Consider the following 23,313-nt stretch of genomic DNA (forward strand, 5'->3'; position numbering starts at 1 on the left):
AAATGCAAACTAGGGAAGAAATGGTTTTTATGACTTCCACTGCTACACTGTCATCCAGCATTGAAGGAGTCAGGATAGGTATTCAGGGCCAGAACTAGGAGGCAGGAGCTGATTGCCTGGCTCCACATTTAGCCAGGATATCTAGCAAATATCTGACATGGGTCTGGGGTGGAGATCAGTTGATAGAATGGTGGTCTAGCATGTGTAAAGTCATGGGGTGGATCCCAGCACCACACAGAACTGGGCACAGTGATGTAATCCCAGCACTAGAGAAACTGAGGTAGGAGAATGAGGAATTGATGGTCATCCTCAGCTACTATGTGTGTTTGAGGACAACTTGGGCTGCAGGAGACACTGCTCAGATGAAGGAAGGAAGGAAAGAAGGGAGGGAGGGAGGAAGAAAAGGAAGAAGGGGGAGGAGGGAGGGAAAACACAGGGGCACAGGTGTTCCACATGATCTGGGGCAGGATGGGAAGAATCTGTCTTCTAGGCTCTCAAAGGAGAAGGGCATATTGACCCTGTCTTCAGAGCACAGGGTGCTGACATCACAAGGCTGCTTTAGGTCAGTCCTCCTGTGGCCTCAGCAAAGTAGAGCTAAGGAGATGGCCCGACCACGTGGGTAGTCAGACTCTAGGGCCAATGCCAAGGCTAGGAAGAAGACCCATAACTCCATGCCAGACCCAAGCACATTTTATTTGATCTTGATCCCAAACATCTGAGGTGTGTCCTTGTTTTCCGAGGAGAAGGAATTTACCCCAGGTGGGTCTTGCCTGGATAAGACCAGGGCATCTGTTCTCAATCTGTGTATAGCAACCCTTTGACAGCCTCCAGCTCCCAAATTTTTACATTAGGATTCATAACAGTTTCAAAATTACAGTTATGAAGTTGTAACTGAAATAAGTATGGTTTGGGGGGGTCACTGCATTAAGGGGTCCCAGCATTGGGAAGGTTGAGAACCACTGCCTACATGCAGAGGGTCAGCTGACAGGAGGGAGCTGATGAAGACCTGCTGGAGACGTGGTGGTCAGAACAATTCCCTGAAGTGTGGGCAAGGGACAGAGAGAGCTCTCCAGAGGGCTAGCCTGAGAGCACAGGGCATCTGGTGAGCTGAGCTCCTGGCCCAGGTGCAGGTGAACTGGGTTTATTCCTCCCTGGCCCTGCTGCAAGCTGTGGTGAGTTCTCTGTCCTGCCCCTTCAGGACTGTATTTTAAGGACATAGCCAAACACTTGAACTCTTTACTATGGCTTGTGCAGCAGCTCCTGCCATTGGGACACCACCGCACATGCTGATCTGTTTACGAACTGGCGTCTATGAAGATGAGGACAACGGAATCTGGGTGGTTGCAAAAGTGACAGTTTGTCCTTATGAGCCAGCTCATACCATGGTGAGTTTTGGCATCCAGACAGGCTGTACCTCAGTCATTATCCTTGTAGGCCAAGGGATGTGTGTGTGTGTGTGTGTGTGTGTGTGTGTGTGTGTGTGTGTGTGTGTGTGTGTGTGTGTGTGTGTGTGTGTGTGTGTGTGTGTGTGTGTGTGTGTGTGTGTCTGTGTGTCTGTGTGTTGAGAAGCTGTTATCATCCTGTCAGGAAACAGCTAACACTGGTCACTGAACAAAACCTTGTCCATACTTAGCCCAGCCCCTTGAGCCCTTGCTTTGGAGGCCTCACAGGCACAGGCTTCTCCACAGATGAAAAGAGCCCTTGTGCTGAAGCCTGAGGTACAGATGGTCAGAGGGAGCCTGCTGGGAGAGCTTTACAGACAGCTGGGCTTTGTGGGATGAGAAGGAGTTCTCCAGGTCAGGAAAAGGCAGGTCCAGTAGGAGCCCCATGACCTGGAGGGAGCAGATGTGAATGCAAACATACACTGGTTCCTGATTTTTCTGAAAATAAGAACTCATCTGCTGCTGTTGCTCCCACACTGAATGGTCTGGAGCAGCTGTGAATAGACAAGTGGTCCTTGCAAGTGATCAGGGGATATAGGGGAAGTCCTAATGGGTCACGTAGCCTGCTGTACTGTAGATCATCACTCTGATTGAAAACTGCCCTGGGCTTGGCTGCAGACCAAAAGGAACCTGGGAGGATAACATACCGTGTAATGAAAGTCTAGGTATCAAAACTTCTCCACAAGGACCAAGGCTGTTGTTAGAGGGCAAAGCCAGTGCTTGGTGTGGCAGAGACTGTGGGTCCCATGCCCTGTACTGGAGGTATGGATGGGGGACTGGTGTTAGGTCTCACTGAGGTGCCTTATAATGCATCAAAGTGGACTCTGGCTGCCAGGTTCTCCGGTGTCCCCCAGTCCCAGCTTGTTACTGGGAATAGCTGGCATCCCCTGCCCCCGCCCTAACCTTCTCCAGCTGCAGCTCCTCTGGGCCCTGAATAACTCAGCCCATTGCCTGTGCCAGTCTCTTGACCCAGGCTGTCTTGGTTAGATTTTCCTCTGTTCTTCCTCCCCTCCCCTCCCCCCTCCCCACATCCCTCTGCTTCCTTCCACTTCCCTATTTTCTTGTCCCAGCTCAGGATTAAGTTCACCCAGGACTCACTCAGGCATCTCTGTTAGTGTCTCTGTTTTCCCCTTATTCTACAATAAACCCTCTCCTCCACCATATTTAGGAGAGGTCCTGTGCTTCCTTGGTCTATTCCTTCATGGCTAGTCCTCTTCCCTTCCACCCTAAAGTCAGAACACAAACAGAAGAGACAGACTGTGCAGACATCAGGATGGTAACTGGGAAAATGACTTGCTGCCACAGTGCGACACATGAAAGTGTGTGTCTTCAGTAAGTAAAGACGAAGGCGTGTGTAAGGAGGGCAGAGAGAAGTTTGCGACAGGCTTTCTGTTTCATGACCCTCGGTTATGGTTTATATCAACTTTTTAACTTTGTCACTTTCTGTGTGGACTCGGGTTTAAAATTTTCATTTATTCTTTTCTCTCTTTTTAAATAATTTATTAATTTATTTACTTTACATCCTGGTCATAGCCCCATCCATCCTCACTCCCCAGCCCTAACTTCCCTCTCTTGCCTCACCTGATTCCCTTATTCCTCAGTAGAGGGGAGACCCTCTTCACATCCCCCTTTCCCAGGCTCACCAAGTAGCATCAGGACTGAGTGTGTCCTCTTCCCCTGTGGCCTGGCAAGGAGGTCCAACCAGGGGGATGTGATTGAAAATCTGGCAAGAGAGTCCATGTCAGAGAGAGCTCCCACTCCCCTTACTCACAGACCCACATGACTTCTGAGCTGGCCTTCAGCTACACCTTTGTAGCAGGCCTAGGCCCAGTCCATACAAGGTCTTTTGTTGGTGCTTTAGTCTTGTCAGGCCCCTTTGCACCCAGACAGTTGACTCTGTTGGTCTTCTTGTGGAGCTCCTGTCACCTCCAGGTCCTTTTCTCCTTCTCCCTGCTCTCAATTTTCTACAAGGTTCTCTATGCATCGCTCAGTGTTTGCCTGTGCGTCTCACCATCTGTTTTGAGGCACTGCTAGGTGGAGCCTCTCAGAGAACAACTCTGCTTGATTTCTGTCTGCAAGTGTAGCAGAGCATCATTAATAAGGTCAGGGTGTGTCTTGGGTTGGGCCTGTCATTGGTTGGACCTTCCCTCAATCTCAGCTCTATCTGCTCTATATTTATCCCTGCACATCTTGTAGGCAGGGGGAATTTTGGGTAGAAGTTTTGGTGGGTGGGTGGGTGTTCTCCTCCCTCTTTCATGAGACTTGTCTAGTTAGAGGGTGTCCTCTTCAGTCTCTATGGCCTCTGCTACTAGGAGTCTCTGTGAGAGTCCCTCTCATATCCCCCTGGGAGCCTCCCATGACTTAGGTCTCCAGCTTGCCACAGAGATGTGCCTGCCCATGGTTTCTCTTCTCTCTACAGGCCCTTTGTCTTCCCACCCCATTCTTCCCAGGTCTGCTCCCCCCCCATATCTCTGTTTCCTCTCCTACTTTGTTCTCTCTCTTCAACTGCTACCTCCATCTATGCTATTTCCCATTCTGAGGGAGGTTTAAGCATTCTCCCTTGCACCCTCCTTGTTACTTATCTTCTTTAGTCTGTGCACTGTAGTGTTTTTATCCTGTACTATATGGCTAAAATCCACTTATAAGTGAGTACATGCCATGTGAGTCTGGGTTACCTCACTCAGGATGATCTTTTCAAGTTCGATCCATTTGCCTGCAAATTTCATGGTTGCTTTCTTTTTAATAGCTGAGTAGTATTCCACTGTGTAAGTGTACCACGGGTTCTTTATCTATTCTTCAGTCGAGGGACATCTAGATTGTTTCCAGCTTCTAGACATTATGAAGAAAGCTGATATGAACATAGTTGAGTAAGTGAACTTCTGAATGGTGGAGCGTCTTTTTGGTTTATACCCAGGAGTGGTATAGCTGTGTCTTGAGGTAATTTTTAACGGCACATGAAGCTCACCATCAACACTACCATGCATTTTGGTAAAGCCATTGCCACCAGGCCCTGGGATATGGGTGCAGCTGTGAATGCATTTGCACAACCAGCAAAATGTGCTTCCAGCCTAGAACCTATGGCTACATTGTGGGAGATGCATTGAGGTTGAGCCAGGATGGCTGGAGCGAGTCCTGGGCCAGACAGAGCTGCAGAGGACCAGACATCCCAGGTCCTGGGGAAGAAGAGAAAAGTTCTGGAGACAAGGCTGAGGTTAGACTGTTGAACCATATACTTCTGACCTTGACCCTTGCAGCAAAGGAGCTAGGCTGGTACCCAGGCATGGCTGATGGAATCCTGCCACTAATGTACTGCACCCCTCTACTCCTTACAGCATGGAGTTCGTATGACTGTCTACTTGTGGCTGCTGAGAAGATTACCCTCGGACTCTATGTCTTTTTGGCCCACAAGTTTGTCCCATCTACCTAGGAGGTGGGAGATAAGCTCTGAAGTAACATACAGAGGATCAAACGCCACATCCTGGACAGTAGTTGAATATACCCAGGCAAGTGTTTGGTACCTCAAGGTGAATGCTGCCAACAGGTATCAAATTATTTTCCTCCTGTCCCTAACACCAGGGAGTTTCTTGACTCACCTCATCCAAATATTCCTTCAAGGGCTCTTTTTAGAGCCTTGGTTCTTTTTTTTTTTTTTTTTTTTGTAGGGGATTTGGTAGATGTGTGTGTTGTAAGGCAAATCTTTTCCTGGAACACCAAAGCATACTCATCTACACACACTCAATAGGGAAACAAAAATAGCAATGTAAGGAGACCACCAAAGTCCACCTTGTGAACCAATGAGTTTTATTGGGGTTACTTGTAGGAATATGGGTGAGGGGTCACTTACAGGAGCAGAAATGACTCAAAGGCAACTGAATGACCAAAGCCACCCCAGATGGGTGACAGACAGCTCACAAGAGCTGGGGCCCTGGAGCACACTGCACAGCCTAAAGACAGCTCAGCAGGTTGCAGTGCAGTGTCTTGTCCTGGTCCCTCAGCTGTCGAAAGCTCTGCAGGCAGCTTGGCTGGTTTCTGCTGCTTCTGGGGTCTCTGGTCTGAGTCCTTGCTGCTTGGCTTTGCTTCCTCTGGCAGATGGGGGCGAGGTGAATCTGTTCAGTTTCAGGGAGTTCTTGAGGATACTTTTGTTGCTGTTTACCTTCCTGTCCAAGGAAGAGGATGTTGCACAAGAGAGGGGAACAGGGATGGGGGAGGAGAGAGAATGTATGCGGGCACACATGTGGGCACCTCTGCCAGTGATCTGGGTGTGGAAGTAATGCTTCTGTCTGGCTACAAAATCCACAGACTAAGCCACTTGCTTTCCCCTAACCCCTTCCTCCTGCCTCAAGTGTCAATGGTCATTGTCTCAGAGCTGGCTAGATTTGTGTCACCAAAGATCCTGATGGCTGTTCTCTCTCTTGCAGTTCGACACCACAAAAAAACTGGTCCTAAGGCTTAATTGATGGTGAGAGTGGCAGCTTGCTGGTATGTCAGGGACCACACCCTTCAATGCTGAGGTCCAATAGGCACCAGCAGGATTTCCCTCTTTATAGGAGGCAGTGCTGGCCTCCCTCCCTGAGCTTTCATTGGTGGCCACCTGCCCATCACCCTGATCCTTTGGATCTGAGCACTGTAAGCACATCCCACAGAAAGCAGAGGACCTCACTGAATCATAGTCACCACTCCTCAGCCCTGGGAACAATTGTGGGTGTCCAGGGTTCCCCTTCACAGCTAAGCAAACAGGTCCTGGTGCTGGAACTGTGGGTCTATAGACCACAGAGCTCTGTCCATGATGAGACTGGAAACAGTGACCTTGGCCCTCAAGGTTAATCACTCTGGAGTCGTGTGTGTGTGTGTGTGTGTGTGTGTGTGTGTGTGTGTGTGTGTGTGTGTGTGTGTGACTCTGACTCAAGAGGACCTACATTGGGTATCTGCTGCAGCTTGGTAGCAGCTCACCCTGGCTGGGTAGAGCTTGGCCCATGGGCAGGGCCAGAGTAGGGTTTACGAGAGCCCAAGTCTTGGAGCCCACACCTAATTCCTCAGGGAAACTGTGTCTAATCAGTGTCTCCTTTGTCTTCTCCAGCTCTTTGCAGTCTGGCCAGCTCCTGCCTCCTATGTTCTCAGTAAAGACTGTGGCTACCCACTCCTCTGCCTGCCTCTAGACTTCCCAGTATGGCAGTCCTTCCTGGCCTGCTCAGATCTGCATTTTAGATGACCTGCTACTGTGTGCCCGACCTGTGTGTGTCCTGATGCTTTTCCCTTGCTGGGACAAGTTACAGCTTCTCCTTCCCCCTTTGTGCCTCTGCCATGGACCTCAGATATGCACTTGTTAGGACCCCTCTCCCTAAAATCTTCTTCCTGGGCTCACAGTACTATATGTGGTTGGAGATCTGCCGTGTTTCACCTCAGGTGGCTCTGGTCTGTAGGTTCCTGAGGAGCAGGTATGGATAGGGAGTCCAGGCTCTGTGTGCCTTGAGCTGCCAACACTGGCTGGAAGTCCACCTGGTGCTGGGTAGAGGACACTGTGCTCAGTAGCTTGAGGGCACAGTAGAATATGGACAGGGAGCACCTGGGTTCTCCTCCCATGTGTTCAGATTCCTGGCTCCTACAAGTGATGCTGACCCTAATCCTACCCCACACCCAACCTGATTTTTAACTAATTAAAATTTTACTGCTTTTATTTAGATTCTGTGATGTCCAGTCTGTCTCTGTCCACATTCTAGTACAGAAAGCATAGTGGCCCCCCAAAATTACAGGAACATTTAAAGACCACCTCTAGACATTTCCACATTGGGCAGAGTTGTTTGTGGTCCATTTGGGCAGCAGGGTACCTGGGGAAGGTCTAGAAGGGAGGCTGCCTGGGAGCTGGATGAAGCTGGGCTGACACCAGGTAAGGAGGTGTAGTGCCACATGGCGGAAGGGGAGTGGTCAGTGACAGGTGACAATGTGTCACTGTCTCTCTAGACCTGGTTGGCCTTGAACTCAAAGATATTTATTTGCCAAGTGCTGGATTGATTGTGTGTGCCACCACTGCCTGGTTGAGACTTTGTCTTTAAATCAAGTGTTTGTAGAAAATACAGGAAGATATGTTCATGATGTTGATGGAAAAGCCCCAAAGAAGACAAAGAAAGCAGCAGATTCTAAGACCCGCACTGGAATGCAAGGTCACCAATAGCTCCACTAGTTCTCTGAGGACAAAAAAGATGAGTAGAAGAGGCAGCGACTCACACAGGAGGAGATAGGAACATAGGGGTAAGGAAGGCAGGTTTTAACACCCTGAACTGTTCACCCTCCTTCTGGGCAGAAAGTCTGGAGGTTTGTACAGCGAGAAGTATGTTACTGACAGCAAGCCAGCCTCTCTGAACCTCTAGGTGGAGTAGGCTTCCAAAAGTGGGCTCTCAGGGCATTTGGGTCAGATCCTGCCTTGTCTTGAGCTGTTCTGGTGATCACACGGGATGAACAGAACATCTCTGCCCTCTGCCCACTGGACTAAAGATGTCTCTAGACACTGCCACATGTGTGAGGGTTGAAAGTTGAGGTTACTTATAGCTGACAACATTGTCCTTGAGATGTACTGGTACACGTTGGCAAAGGGTGAGAGTACATGGGGCGGGGCACTCAGCGTCCTCAGGGTACATGCTGGAGTGACCTAGCCCTGCAGCCTGATCCTGCCCCTTCTTGCAAGAAGCTGAGGTGTTGGTGGACACTGGTCCATAGGTAACTCTGATCCCCTCTGTAGCCTATTGCCTAGGTTCAGAGTCACATAGGGTGCTACTGAGCCATGGCTCTAGGTTCATCTTGAGTGTGTTTCCAAAGAGAAGTGAGAGGGAAGAGCACACTGAGCGGTGTCCTCTGCATGGGCTGCAGGTCTGAATGGGATAAAAACCAGGGAGAAGGAGAGCCAGCTGAGATCCAGCCTCCCCAGCTTTGGTTCCTGCTCACCCTGAAGTGAACAGCTTCCCCTTGCTGCAGGCTCCTGCTGCCTGCATGGCCTACTCTAGTGAGAATGTTCCCTGGCCTTGAGGGTGAGCTGCTCAATTCCTCCTCAGAAACAAGGGGACACAGCAATTGGTGGAGGAGACAGTTCCACCCAAGGCTGGACTTGGAGGAAACAGGGGAGACACTGTCCATCTTAAAGGAACAGATCCAAGACCATGGTACTCCATGGAGAACAGCATCTGCTAGAAGAAACAAGACCTGGACACGCCAGCGGTGGGAGAGGAGAACTGGGAGTTTGTGTTAGTTCACTGCTATGGCCAAATATCCAGATGGCAACGACTTAAGAAAGGGAAAGGACTTGTCTGGTTTGTGCAGGGCTGTGGGAAGCACTTCAGTTCATATCACTGTGAGGCAGGGCACGGAGGAAAGGAAGGCATTCCTGTTTTCTCCTTCCCTCCTTTATTCATCTGGAACTCACAGCCCATGGGATGCATACCTACCTTTGTGATGTAACACCATCTCTAGAGGTGTGCCTCAGTTTCCCAAGTGAGGTGAGTCCAGTCAAAGAGTAAACTAGGGCAGGATGAATGAGAAAATAACCCAGTCCTGTTTCCTTTCTTATAGTGAGACGTGAGAGATGTTTTGAGGATGAAAAAAGCAGCTTATTAACTATACAGCAAGCTCTGTTATATGGGGAAGGCTATGAGGTGTATAACCTCAACTACCTCGAATGTATAAAGCATCTAGCAAGTTATTTATTTATAAATTCAAGGTATAAACAGCCAAGATTTTCTTTACATAAGAAGCCAATAAAATAATGAAAAAAACTGCATTGTTTAAAAAACAGTAATGCTTCCAGCAAGCCTTAATCCTAGTAATCAAGAAGCAGAGACAAGCAGATTTGAGAGTTCAAGTCCAGCTTGGTCTACAATGTGTGTCCAGGAGAGCCATGCAGTTATACACAAAACAAAACAAAAAACCAAACGAACTCTGTCTTATAACAAAACAAAACAAAGCACCAAAGGAGAAAAAATGAAAAAACCCAAACCACTAGACAGGGAGGGCAGAGAAGCCTTAGACGGAAAGTGGTCGATTGTAGACTGGTCCTGTGAACTGGGCATTTCACTTCTGCACCTCAGTTCCATTACGTATATAATTGGGGCTATCATAATAAAGCTGGCAGACAAGGATTAGTATAATAGCTTCAGCTGATGTTTCAAACACTTTCAGGCAAAGGTGTATTTTCTAAACTAGTTTATAAGTACAGGAAACAAAGCTTAAAGATTTTTTTACTTATACAATCTGACACTGAGATTACTGTGAAAGTGAGAAAAGCTGGGAGCCTTCTGGGTGAGAAGAAAGGGAGGGCAGAGTTTTAACATAGACATGACCCAGTGACTCTCAGCAGGTACTGTCTTAGCCACAGCCTGCTAAGGGCCTGGGTGACCAGGCACAAGAGAAACTGAGAGAGAAGGCTGGCACATACGCACACCGGAATGGGGTACACAAATGAAGGGTGGAGAATGTGGAGTCTAACACTCACCACATTTGTATAAAAGTTACTCTGTGCTAAGGACACTGACAGGCAGTGAGTACAAGCATCCTTCACAGCTTGTTTCTTGCTGACCCTGCCTGGAAGATGACAGCACTAAACTATTAATGCCAGGGATGGGGATCCAGGGTGACTGTTCACTCTTGTCAAAATTGACCAAACATCTGACAAGAAACAATTTCAAGAGGAGGCTCTTCTTGCTCATGGTTTGAGGAGATACAGTGCATCTGGGTGAGGAAGGCATCCTGGGAGGTGGTGGGAGGTGGTGGGAGAGATGGGATGTGAGATTGCCTGCTCCCATCTTGATGAATCAGGCATCAAGGAGAGACAGAGAGGCCAGAGCCTTTGTCACAGGAGCCTGACCATTGTGTGGTCTCTGCACACCCTCAGTTCCCTCTGTGTTTCTCCATCCAGTGCTGCTGGCTCACTTCCCATGCAGCCATGCCTTGTGCTTTAGGTGCTCTACCTCAGTCTGCCTGGTGTTTAGGCCCAGTCACCTGGAGTGGCTGAGCAAGGTGTGCTCACAGCACAGTGCCCATCACTTAGCCCCCCAAGGCCAACACAGTGCCACTTTCTGTGGTCTGGAACCCCCTCCAACCAACCACCCTTAGTCCCTGGGGGTTGATGAGACCTCCCTCTGCTGGTGGAACACAGCATTGCAGGACAGAGCTCCTCTCTGAGCAAGAAAGAACCTTGAGAGAAGCCTGCATTGCTCAAAATCTTCCCATGCCAGGCAGCAGAGAGGGGCAAGTTGGCTAGGAGACAAAAACACCTGTCAGCCATGATTTGGACAAAGACTAGCTGGAGGAGAAAGGACCTGACTTCCAGGCACCTGCCTCTCTCCCAGGGACTTAATCTGAGCCTCCACCTGGATGCCCATCAGACTCTGGTGGACTCAGCTAAGGCTGGTAGCAAAGTGTCAGAGCCAAGAATAGGTGAGTCACAGCTTCTCAGTGCCAGCCACCTCACTGAAGTCACAGCACTCATGTCTCAGTTTCTTCCTCTGAGGAGTAGTTTTAAGGCTCTAGTCTACAGTTGTAGGGAGACACAATGCAGTACCTTGGGTCGTTGTTAGGGTTACTACTACTGTGATGAAACACCATGACCAAAAGCAAGATGAGGAAGGAATGGTTTATTTTCCTCACACTTCCAGTTTGTAGTCCACAACTTAAGAGGTCAGGACATGGCCAGAACCTGGAGGCTGGATCTGATTCCTCCTGGCTCCCCTTGGCCTGCTCAATCTTCTTTCTCACAGAGCCCAGGGCCCAGCTCAAGGATGGCCCCACCACAATGCCCTGGGCCCTCTCCCATCAGTCACAAATGAGGAAAGTGCCCTACAGGCTTGCCTACAGCCTGATTCTATGAAGGCATTTTCTCAACTGAGGTTCCTTTCTTTCAGGTGACTGTAGCCTGTGTCAAGTAAAACAAAACTAGTCACGACACTTAGGAAATGCCTGACATGGGTCTGGGGTGGAGATCAGTTGATAGAATGGTGGTCTAGCATGTGCTAAGCCATGTGAATGATTGGTAGCACCACATAGAACTGGGCATGGTGAGTAATCCCAGCACTAGAAAAGATGAGGCGGGAGAATGAGGAATTGATGGTCATCCTCAGCTACAGTGTGTGTTTGAGGACAACTTGGGCTGCGTGAGACCCTGCTGAGAGATGAAGGAAGGAAGGGGGAAAAAAGGAAGGAAGGATGCAAGGAAGGAAAGGAGGGGAGAAGGGAAGGAGGGAACACAGGGAGGGAAAGAAGACAGGAATGAAGAAGGAGGGAGGGATAGAAGGAAGGAAAAAAGAAAAAAAGGAAAGAACAGAGGGAGGGAAGGAACTGAAGAAGGAAGGGAGGAAGAAAGGAAGAAATGGAGGGAGGCAGAGAGGGATGGAGGGGGGAAGGGAGGAAGGGAGGAAGGAAGGAAGAAAGGAAGGAAGGAAGGAAGGGAAGAAATAGGGAGGAGGCCAGAAAATGATGGAGGCACAGGTGTTCCACATGATCTGGGGCAGGATGGGAAGAGTCTGGCTTCTGGGCTCTCAAAGGAGAAGGGCATATGGACCCTGTCTTCAGAGCACAGGGTGCTGCCACCATGGGCATGGCTTTAGGACAGCCCTCCTGTCACCTCAGTAAAGCAGAGCTAAGAACATGGCCAGATTACATGGGAGTCAGACTCTAGGGCCAAGGACAAGGCTAGGAAGAAGACCCTTGGTCTTTTGTCAGACACCAGCACATTTCACTTGATCTTGATCCCACACATCTGAGGTGTGTCTGCTTGTTTTCCAGGAGAAGGAATTTACCCCAGGAGGGTCTTGCCTAGATAACCCCAGGGCACCTCTTCTGAATGGTGGGTCGAATTCCCCTTTCCAGCCTCTATCTCACCAAGTATTTACATTGGCTTTCATAACAGTAGCAAAGATACAGTTTGATGTAGTAAGGAAAATAAGTATGGTTGGGGGTCACCCCAACATGAGGAGTTGCATTAAGGGGTCCCAGCATTGGGAAGGTTGAGAACCACTGCCTACATGCAGAGGGTCAGCTGACAGGAGGGAGCTGATGAGGACCTGCTGGAGACGTGGTGGTCAGAACAATTCCCTGAAGTGTGGGCAAGGGACAGAGAGAGCTCTCCAGAGGGCTAGCCTGAGAGCACAGGGCATTTGGTGAGCTGAGCTCTTGGCCCAGGTGCAGGTGAACTGGGTTTACTCCCCCCAGGCCCTGCTGCAAGGTGTGGTGAGTTCTCTGTCCTGCCCCTTTCAGGACTGTATTTTAGGGAGATGAGCAACTGGGTGATTTCATTACTATGGCTTCTGCACCATCAGGTCCCCAGGGGTCTCCCCCACTCAAACTTTTCTGCTTAAGTCCTGGAGTTTATAAGGATGAGAACAGCAGGATCTGGCTGGTTGTTAAAATGGATCTTTTGTCAAGATGGGAAGAAACCACAGTGGTGAGTCCTAGGGCTCCAGACAAACTGTACCCTTACAAGTATCCTTGTGAATTAGGGTGAGTGTGTGTGTGTGTGTGTGTGTGTGTGTGTGTGTGTGTGTGTGTGTGTGTGTGTGTTGAGGAGGTGTAATCATCCTGTCAGAAAATAGCTGACACTGTTTCCTGAGAAGAAAAATGTGTATGCTTAGCCCAGTCCCTGGAGTCCCTGCTTGGAGTCCCTCACAGGCACAGGCTGCTCTACAGGTGAAGGGAGCCCTTGTGCTGAGGCCTGAGGTACAGGTGGTCAGAGGGAGCCTGCTGGGAGAGCTTTACAGACAGCTGGGCTTTGTGGGATGAGAAGGAGTTCTCCAGGTCAGGAAAGAGGCAGGTCCAGTAGGAGCCCCAAAACAGATCTGAATGCAAACACACGCTGGTTTCTGATTTTTCTGCATATAGGAACTCATTTGCTGCTATTGCTCCCACAATGAGTGGTCTGTGGAGTGGTTCACTGTGGAAGCAGTGAACAGTAAAGGGGTCTTTATACTGGAAAGTACCTGGGGAATTGGAGGAATTCCTATGGGTCACATGATCTGCTGTGATATAGTCCAACACTCTGATTGAAAACTGCCCAGGGCTGTGGCTGCAGACCACAAGGGAACCTGGGAGGCCAAAATACTCTGTAATGCAAATTTCTAGGTATCACAACTAACCTCCAAAGACAAACTGTTTGTCAAGGACAAAGCCCCTGTCTTGGTGTGGCAGAGAGTGTTGGTCCACTCTCCTGTCCTGAGGGAGGTGGTGGAATATGGTGGGGCAGGTACTGTAGTGGCATTAGGTCTGATGGTTGTGCCTCTTAATGTATCAAAGTGGACTCTGGCTGCCAGGTTCTCCCTGTGTCCCCCAGAGGCTATGTGTGTCCAGTGTGCCTGGCATCCCATGGCCCCTACCCTACCCTTCTCCAGGTGCAGCCCCTCTGGCCCCTGAGTAACTCAGCCATTTTGGCTCTGCCAGTCTCTTGGCCCAGCTGTCTTGGTTGGATTCTCTTCTGTCCTCCCTTCCCTTCCCTCCCCTCCCCTCCCCTCCCCTCCGTACCTCCTCTCTCCCTTCCCCCTCCCCACTTGTCCCAGCTGAGGTTATGCTCACTGGACTCTCTCAGGTTCCTCAGTGGCTCTGTTCTCCCTCTTATCTACAGGAAACCTTCCCCTCCACCACATCCAGCAAGGTCCTGTCCTTCCTTGTTTCCCTTTTCCTTATGTTCATCTGGTGCCAACTTTGATATGTTAGCGGACACCTCAGTTAGCCTTTGCTCTCTGGCTTAGGACCTAAGAAGGGAGTAATTCACCTGGAGTTCCATAACCAATAAACAACTAGATCAGTGTTTTCTTTAAGCCTATACCAAATAAAGCATCAAAAAGTTTTGGATCAAGTATTTTCAGTTAAAGAACAAAAGAGAGAGACCTAGAGAGAATTCTGTTAGTGAGGGTGTGATGTAGCAGATTCCATGGGAAATTGTGTGTAGCCAATTAAACCCAAACACTCACAAGCCTGGCCGCCATACTGCAATGAGGGCCAGGCTGTGCTAAAGCAGCTACTGGTCCCAAGTGTGCAGAGAGGAACCGTGCAGGAACCAGATGAGCTTCTTGTACAGTTGTGTTTGAAAGGAGGAGGATCTGATGGCTGCTGGGAAAGGATGCAGCTCAGGACCCAGGCAGAGCTTTGCTGAGGGACACATCCTGTGGGTGCCCTGTGAATGATGTCACAGACTGAAAGCACTGTGGTGGGAGGAGGGGGAGTGCAGGGTCTAGAGGGTGAGTGACTGGAGAGGCTCTGGAGAAGGCTGGGGTTGTCCTGTGACTGTGCTGGCCACTAGCCCCAGTGGCCACGAAAAAATCCCATAGGTATACAAACATAGGAGTAGTTGAGGCAGCAGTAGCCCCAGAATCCTTTCCCTAATAAAATAATACTCATTTTCTTTCTTTCTTTCTTTCTTTCTTTCTCTGTCTTTCTCTCTCTTTCTTAAAATAACATGTACTCGGGTTAGCACTCAGAACCTTACAACATGTTATGAAATCTTTACATTTGAGGCAGGTCCTGCCTTCTTTTTACTTTTGATAGTGCAATGGGGCCTCAGTAAACTGAACAGGTTGGTCTTGAACTCACTCTGCCTGCAGCCATGACTGGAGCCTGGGATCCTCCGGCTTCAACCTCGTGAGTAGTTTGGGCTCCATGTTGCAATCCCAGGCCCAGCACTTCACTTCTCTTTCCCCCTCCTTTTGTCTTGTCCCTTCCTCTATTTCTCTCTGTCTCCCCTCATCTCTCTTTGTATATTAAGAGGAAAAAAATAGGTTGCATTGTTGAATTTTCACACACACACACACACACACACACACACACACACACACACACACACACGCACATATCAGAACCAGGTACATCTCTGCATAATCAAGGTCAGATTGGCTTATATAGACTGTTCCAGGACAGCCAGGCTACACACAGAAATCCTATCTGAAATAAGTAAAACATCTCAGAAACAAACAAACAAAAACCTAAGAGCCCTAATTAGGATCTCAGCAGCCACATGAAAAGTCAGCTGTGGCTTTGCTACCTGAACTTCAGTGCTTTGGAGACTTTAGTCAGAGACGCCACAGCGAAGGCATAACAGAGAGTGATGGAGCAGACATCTGAGTCCTCCTTGGCCTCACAGGCTGGCATATTTTCACACATCACACTCACATGTATGTTTGCCCTGTGTGTGTGAGTGTAAGGGTTCACACACACAACTGCTTGCAGGATGGGACAGGGTCATCCCAGTGTGATCTCATCAGGGATAACCATCCTTTTTTGTCATAGGCCTCAGAGGCGAGCTTTCCATTCTGAAGAAACTGAGGACTTAGGAATGCTGCCATGTGCCACCTTAGTGCTAAAGCATTCCCGAGACAACAGTAGCTTTGATTAAAACTTTATTTAATGCAACAGCAGCTGACAAGCCTACTTGGGCCCTGCCCCTTCTTGGCTATTTCCCTTCCACCTAAAGTCAGAACACAGAAAGAAGAGACAGACTTTGCAGATATTAGGGTGGTAACCAGTAAAATGACATGCCACAGTGAGACAGAAGAAAGTGTATGCCTTACCTCATAAAAATGAAGGCATTTATTGGAAAGACAGCGGTGGGAAGTCTGGGACAGGCTTTCTGTATCATGGACTTCAGTTATGGTCATAACAACTCTTCTTTGTAGCTTTCTGTGTTGCCTTGGATTTACATTTTTGCATTATTTGGGCACATGAAGCTCACCATCAATAATAAAGTGCATTTGTTTTGGTAAAGCCATTGCCCCCTGGTGCTGGGATATGGGTGCATGCCTGTTTGTGTGTGCACAAGCAGTGAGAGGTGCTGCTGGGCTGGAAACTGAGACTACATTGTGGGAGAAGCATAGGAGTTGAGCAGGGATGGCTGGAGCGAGTCGTGGGGTTGGAGACAACAGCAGAGGACCAGACATCTCAGGTCCTGGGGAGGAAGACAGAGGTGCTGGAGACAAAGCTGAGGTTCGGCTTTGAAAACATGTACCTCTGACCTTGACCCTTGCATCAAACAAGCTAGGCTGGTACCCAGGCGTGGCTAATGGAATCCTGTCATTAATGTATCCGTTCCACCCTAGTTTCCTCGACTTGTAGTGGGTGGGACTGTCTACTTGTCATTGCTGAACAGAACAGAAGTGATTTATTCATTGCCATGGCCCCTGGACTTGCCCATTCTACCCATGTACTGGGCGTTAACTCCTGTGGTAACATACGTGGGATCAAACTTCACCTACTGGACATTAGTGGATCATACTCAAGTAAGTGTTTGGTACTTCAAGGTGAATGCTGCAGCAGGTATCAATGCTTTTCATCCTGTCCAGACACAGAAAGGTTCTTCTCTCTCCCTCAACCAATTCTTCCTTCAAGGTCCCTGCGTCCATTTTGAGTGGGGGATTTGGTGGAGGTGTGATTTCCGTGACAAAAGTTTTCCTGGGACAAAAACATGGACGTGTCTACTCATTCCATATAGAGAACCCACAACAGACTCATGTATGGAGACCACCAAGGTTGGTCTTGGTGAACCCATAGAGTTTATGGGGCTCACTTGTAGGAATATTGGTAAGGGATCACTAAAGGAGCAGAAATGATTTAAAGGCAACTGCATTACCAAAGCCACCCCAGATGGGTGACAGACAGCTCACAAGAGCTGGGGCCCTGGAGCACACTGCACAGCCTACAGGCAGCTCAGCAGGTTGCAGTGCAGTGTCTTGTCCAGGTCCCTCAGCTGTCTAAAGCTCTGCAGGCAGCTTGGCTGGTTTCTGCTGCTTCTGGGGTCTCTGATCTGAGTCCTTGCTGCTTGGCTTTGCTTCCACTGGCAGAAAGAGGCGAGGTGAATCTCTTCAGTTTCGGGAAGTTCTTCAGGGATATATTTTTGTTGTTTACCTTCCTGCTTACAGAGGAGGCTGTTACACAAGAGAGGGGAACATGGACAAAAGAGGAGAGAGAATGCATGCGGGCACACATGTGGGCAACTCTGTCTAGTGTGTCGAGTACAGAAATAATGCTCCCCTCTAGCTATGGGACCCAAAGACTAGTTCCCTTTTGCCCCTTACCCTTTCCTGCTGCCTCAGGTCTGAATGGGTCATTGTCTCAGAACTGGCTAGATTTGTGTCACCGGGATCCTGATGGCTGTTCTCTCTTGCAGCATGACAACTCACAGGATCTGGTCCTCAAGTTGGAGTATCAGGACAGTCACAGGCTGGCTGGTATGTCAGGGACCACACCCCTCACTGCAGAGGTCCAACAAGCACCAGCAGGCGTTCCCAATTTATAGGAGGCAGTGCTGGCCTCCCTCCCTGTGCTTTCCTTCTGTAGCCACCTGTCCATCACACTGATCCTTTGGGTCTGAGCAGTGTAAGCACACCCCACAAGAGCAGAGGGCCTCACTGAATCATAATTACCACTCCTCAACCCTGGGAACAATCCTGGGTGTCCAGAGTTTTTCACAACTAAGCAAACAGCCTCCAGGTAGTGGAAATGTGGGTGTTAAAAGCACAGAGCTCTCACTGCCATAAGACTGGAACCCTGTGACCAAGGCCCTCAAGGTTAAATCACTCTGGAGTGCTGTGGGACTGTGGCTAGGAGGACCTACAGTGGGCATCTGCCCAAGCTTGGTAGCAGCTCTCCCTGCCTGAGTCCCATGGGCAGGCCCAGAGCTGGGCTGGCTGGAGCCCAGACCTTTGGGTCTATCCAGCATGCAATTGTTCAGAGAATGACTAATAATCAGTGTCTCCTTTGTCTTCTCCAGCTCTTGGCCTTCCTGCACGCTTTTGCCCCAAATGTGCTCAGCAAACTGAGCCCACGCACTCCTCTGCCTGCTCCTTGACTTCTCAGTATAGCAGTCCTTCAGGCCTGCTCAGATCTGCACTTTAGATGACCTGCTACTGTGTGCCTGACCTGTGTATGTCCTGAGGCTGAGGACAGACTGAAGCTTCTCTTGCCCAATTTGTGCCTCTGGGGCAGATGTCAGAGATGGCACTTGTTAGCACCCTCCTCCCACCAAATCCTTTGCCTGGGCTCCCAGTACTGTTGTGGTTGGAGATCTGCCATGTTTCTTCTCAGGTGGCTCTGGTCTGTAGGTGCCTGAGGAGCAGGTATGGATAGGGAGTCTTGGCCCTGTGTGCCTTGAGCTGCTAACACTGGATAGAAGTCTACCTGGTGCTGGGTAGAGGACACTCTGCTCAGTAGCTTGATGGCACACTGGGACATGACAGGGAGCACCTGAGTACACCGACAAGTTCAGATCCCTGGCTCTTACAAATGATGCTGACCCTAACCCTGTTGAACCCCCAAACTTGTTTTTCAACTAATTAAATTTTACTGCTTTTACTTAGATCCTGTGCTGTACAGTCTATCTTTACCAACATTACAGTAGAAAGCAGAAGTTGGCTGCCAAAAATTAAAGGAACATTTAGTGACCTCCTCTAGACATTTCCACACTGGGCAGAGTGGTCTGTGGTCCATTTGGGTAGCAAGGTACCTGGGGAGGGTCTAGAAGGGAGGCTGCCTGGGAGCTGGATGAAGCTGGGCTGACACCAGATTAGAGGGTGTAGTGCCACATGAAGGAAGGGGAGTGGTCAGTGACAGGTGACAATGTGTCACTGTGAGAGGTACAGTAATGCTCCATATTGCAGAGGGAGACAGTGTCCTTGCATGTGAAGACACTAGATTATCAAGGGAGTAGCAGAAAGGGGACAAAGGCCAGGTGCTGTGAAATTGTCCTTCATCTGATACAAAGGAAAGAAAGGCACTCCCTGCCTCACAGGATTCACAAGAAGCTGCCACAGATGGAAGCCCTAACTTTACAGAGTGAATCTCTAAAGGCCCTCACAGGGCTGGTGCTGGAGCTCAGTTGCTAGTGTGTCTGTTTAGCACACAGAGCTGTAAGTTCTATCTCTCAGGATGGCACAACAAAGGTTTCAAAACACTGTGTTAGCAAGTGCTGGGATCTCAGCACTGTGGAGAGGGAGGCCAGAGAATCAGAGTTCAAGTTGATCCTTAGCTATGTAGTGAGTTCAAAGCCCGGCCAGGCTACATGAGACCACTTTTGGGATTGTTCAATTTGTTTGTTTTGTTGGTGGTTGAAGAGATGTGTGTGTCTGCTTGTGTGTGTGCGTGTGTGTGTGTGTGTGTGTGTGTGTGTGTGTGTGTGTGTGTCTGTGTATGTGTCCCTTAGCTATTCTGGGATTATCTCTGTAGACTTTGCTGGCCTTTAACTCACAGAGATCCACTTGCCCCTGCCTCCCCAGTGCTGGATTGATGGTGTTTGCTACCATTTCCTGATTGAGACCTTGTCTTTAAAGTATTTGTAGAAAATAGGGAAATATGTTCATGACTTAGGGAAAGGAAAACCCCACAACAAGACAAATGAGCAGATTGTAAGATCAGCCATGAAGTTCACCTTCACAAATGGCTCTAGGGGTTTCCCTGAGACAGAGAGATGAGCAGAGGGCAGGGACACAGGGAGGAGGAAGGCAGGTTTTCAAACCAGAGATGTTTACTCTTGTGCTGGGTAATAAGTCTGGGTCTTGGAGACAATTCTGGATATACACAGGTGTCTGGTAGGTCTGGAATCAAGCCAAGGCACTCTTTGGGCCTCTATGTGGCTCAGGCTTTCAGATGTGGCCTTACAGGGCATTTGGGTCAGATTCTGCTGTGTCATGGATTGTTCTAGTGAGCACACAGGTTGAACGTAGCATCCCTGCCCTCTACCCACTGGACTAAAGATGTCTCTAGACATTGCCACATTACCATGGGTAGGGAGTTGAGGTTGCTTCCAGCTGACACTTCTGCCCTTGAGATGTACTGGTACATATGGGCAAAGGGTGAGTCTAGGGAGTTCTCTCAGCATTTGTCCCAAGGTGCATGCAGGAGTGACCTCACCCAGAAGCCTGATACTGCCTATTCTTGTGGGAACCTGCACTGATGGTGGACACTGGTCCCTAGGAAACTCTGATCCCCTCTTTAGCCTACCACCTAGGTTCAGAGTCACCTAGGGTGCTACTGAGCCATGGCTCTAGGTGCATCTTGAGTGTGTTTCCAAAGAGAACTGAGAGGGAAGAGTACACTTAGCGGTGTCCTCTGCATGGGCTGCAGGTCTGAATGGAATAAAAACCAGGGAGAAGGAGAGCCAGCTGAGATCCAGCCTCCCCCAGCTTTGCCTCCTGCTCACCCTGAAGTGAACAGCTTCCCCTTGCTGCAGGCTCCTGCTGCCTTCATGGCCTGCTCTAGTGAGAATGTTCCCTGGCCTTGAGGGTGAGCTGCTCAATTCCTCCTCAGAAACAAGGGGACACAGCGACTGGTGGAGGAGACAGTTCCACCCAAGCCTGGACTTGGAGGAAATAGGGGAGACACTGTCCATCTTAAAGGAACTGATCCAAGACCATGGTACTCCATGGAGAACAGCATATGCTAGAAGAAACAAGACCTGGACAAGCCAGCGGTGGGAGAGGAGAACTGGGAGTTTGTGTTAGTTCACTGCTGTGGCCAAATATCCAGATGGCAACGACTTAAGAAAGGGAAAGGACTTGTCTGGTTTGTGCAGGGCTGTGGGAAGCACTTCAGTTCATATCACTGTGAGGCAGGGCATGGAGGAAAGGAAGGCGTTCCTGTTTTCTCCTTCCCTCCTTTATTCATCTGGAACTCACAGCTCATGGGATGCATGTCCACATGCCTGATGTGCCCCCACCCCAAACACCCTAGAAGTGTGCCTCAGTTTCCCAAGTGAGGTGAGTCCAGTCAAAGCGGGAAATCATCTCAGGATGAGGGAGAAATCTAACCAAGTCCCATTTCCTCTCCTATGGTGATTCTTGAGAGATGTTTTGAGGAGAAAAAGATAGTTTACTAATTATACAGCAAGCTCTATTCTGTGCATATAGGATCTAGCTTTTCTTTACATACAAAGTCAGAAAGAACACCAAGGAGAAAACTGTGAAGTGAATTTTAAAACACTAATCCTGTCACCATGCCTTTAACACCAGCACTCAAGAGGCAAGTAGATCTTTGAGAGTTCAAGGCCAGCTTGTTCTACAAATTGAGTCCAGGACAGCCAGTGCTGTCATACACAGAATCTATGTCTCATAGCAAAATAAAACAAAGCAAAGCAAACAAAACAAAACAAAAAGGGAGAAAAAAACAAAACAAAAAACAAAAAAACTAAAACTGCTAGATAGGAATGGCAGAGAAGCCTTAGATGGAAAGAGGCCAGATTGTAGACTAGTCCTGTGAATTGGGCATTTTACTTCTACACCTCAGTTCCTTGATATAGAAAATTGGGGTGATTATAGTAAAGCTATCAAGCAAGGATTAGTGTAATATCTTGAGCTGATACTGCAAACCCTTTCAGGTACAAGTATATTTTCTGAAGTACTTATAAGTATAATCAAACAAAGCTTAAGGAGTTTTTACTGGCCTCTTTTCCAATGCTGGAGAAGGCTAGGCATGGGACTTGTGGAGGAATGTCTTGAGTGGATGTAACAACTGTCAATGAAGTGCTATTTAGCCAATCAGCTGGGCAGACGGGCAGGAAGTAGAAGGCGGGACTTCCTGGAGGGGGGGGGTGGAGCCAGGATTCACAGTTGAGAGGGAGGAAAAAAAAGATGATTGAAAGTAGATGGGGAAGAAGAAGCCTCTGACATGTCTCATAGTGACATGTGCTGGAGGTTTATGTATGTTATGAGGTTTAGAGTATTTTCTGTTAGTTTACGAGTAGATTTGTTGTGATTGGGGTTATCTCTGTGACAAGATGGAGATCTAAGGATAGGCCTTGGGAGGATATGAGGGGGACTCTAACTGAGGCTCCTAGAGTAGGGCCCATAGAGACTGAAGAGGACGTCCTCTAACTAGACAAGACTGCTAGTGGAGGGAGGAGAGCTCCAACACACCCACACCAACTCTAATTCCAAACTCACCCAGCTATAAGACATGCAAGGATAAAGAGATGGAAGAAATGTCCTACCAATGTCTGACCCAACCCAAGACCCACACCACAGAAGAGAGCCAACTCATGACACTGTTAATGATGCTCCGCTGTGATTGTAGAAAGGAGTCTAGCACAGTTGTCCTCTGAGCAGCTCTACCCAAGAGTGGTTGGAAACAGATGCTGAAACTCACAGCCAAACATTGGGCAAAGCATAGGGAGCCTAGTGGAAAAGTGGAGGGAAGGAAAAAAGGACCTACGGGTCTCAAGAGCTGCACAAGAAGACCAATAGAACCTAATAACCAGGGTCCAGAGAGGCTTGTGGAGTCTTAAGCACCAACCAATTACCGTGCATGGATTGGAGCTAGGTCTTCTACATAGATGAAGCTATGGACAGCTCATGCTTCATGTGAGTCCACTAGTGTGGAGTGTATGGGCTGTCTCTGATATGGACGCTGTTGCCTGCTTTTGGATCACTTCCCCCTGGCAGGACTGCCTTGCCAGGCCACAGGAGAAGAGAAGGAACTCAGACCTGATGCAACTTGAAGAGCTGTGGTGGGTGGGTTGGGGGTCTCACCTTTTCTGAGGAAAAGGGAAGGAAGATGGGAGAGAGACGGTGGGATTGGGAGGAGAGGAGAGAGGGGGATATGACAGGGAATTAAAGTGAATAAATAAATTAATTAATAATGAAGAACTCTACAGAATGTAAGGTTGCATTTGTGAATTTAGTCGTGTGTGTGTGTGTTTTGTGTGTGTTGTGTGTGTAAGTAAGTAAAACAACAATAAAAAAGAGACCATGAATTTGTGAGGGAGAGACAAAGCTGAAGCAAATCATGTGAATGTTGGATGGACGAAAGACATGATGAAATTTCCTTTTTAAAGAAACAAAAAGTATTTTGAAAGTCTATCTTAAAATTAAATTGGACTGTTTTGTTATTGACTTGTAGAAGTTCTCTATATTTTGGGAAATAA

The 23,313-nt window shown here is 48.7% G+C and overlaps 1 pseudogene; it reads left to right on the forward strand.

Annotated features, from left to right (window-relative positions):
* Positions 1-1,241: 1,241 nt before the first annotated feature.
* The window catches only part of LOC127194085 (frizzled-3-like), a 62,626-nt pseudogene continuing 40,554 nt past the window's right edge, over positions 1,242-23,313 (forward strand).

Source organism: Acomys russatus, chromosome 1, assembly GCF_903995435.1.
Source record: "Acomys russatus chromosome 1, mAcoRus1.1, whole genome shotgun sequence".
NCBI classification, from domain to species: domain Eukaryota; kingdom Metazoa; phylum Chordata; class Mammalia; order Rodentia; family Muridae; genus Acomys; species Acomys russatus.